The sequence below is a fragment of the Penaeus monodon genome, chromosome 30, assembly GCF_015228065.2.
Source record: "Penaeus monodon isolate SGIC_2016 chromosome 30, NSTDA_Pmon_1, whole genome shotgun sequence".
NCBI lineage: Eukaryota > Metazoa > Arthropoda > Malacostraca > Decapoda > Penaeidae > Penaeus > Penaeus monodon.
This window is the reverse complement of record NC_051415.1, coordinates 3,657,402-3,657,990: the sequence shown is the minus strand read 5'-3', so window position 1 is coordinate 3,657,990 and position 589 is coordinate 3,657,402. Positions and strand designations below refer to the sequence as shown.

The window sequence follows — 589 nt, the reverse complement described above, 5'->3', positions numbered from 1 at the left end:
CCTGTAAAAACACTATAGAACAATGATAAAAAATTTCCCAAGATGCGCACCCTATTATTTACATAGGATAAGAGCCTAAACTGTATTCAAAACTATGAAAAAAAATATATCAAATAAGAATTCTATCCTCCATATAAGAAAACGTAAGACGAACAAGCACTATTTACTCACAAAACGAAATAAAACATTCAGATTCATTAATTATTCAGCCAGAATACCTCACATACTTCCAAAAATATTTCAGTCATTCAGCCGACGTGTTGACGGAAGGGTGCATGGCGCAGCGCTTGACGTTTCCAAGTGAGAATTTGCCGTTTTCCCCGCTTCATAAGGCGTGATATACCTTCTCCTGTGTTATAATTAACGTGTTATTAGGTGGAGATGTTTGTGATGTGATTCAAAATTCACTGGGCCAAAGCAGAGGGCTCTGATAGTGACTGACAAGTTTTGTGAATGGGAATTTTTTTTCTCGTCATTTTGGGTCTTTCATTCTCAAATAATTCACATATGTCGGTGTCAGTAACAGTGTTTCGTGTACCTTTATTTATACTTGTGTCTATATATGTATGTGTCGATATCTGTCAGTCTA

At 36.0% G+C, this 589-nt stretch overlaps 1 protein-coding gene across 1 annotated transcript in view; it reads left to right on the top strand.

Moving 5' to 3' along the window:
* Positions 1 to 211: 211 nt before the first annotated feature.
* Positions 212 to 589, top strand: part of LOC119592461 — a gene marked incomplete in the record, with an annotated part of 7,374 nt that continues 6,996 nt past the window's right edge. Inside the window, 1 exon segment of the mRNA XM_037941284.1 lies at positions 212 to 300.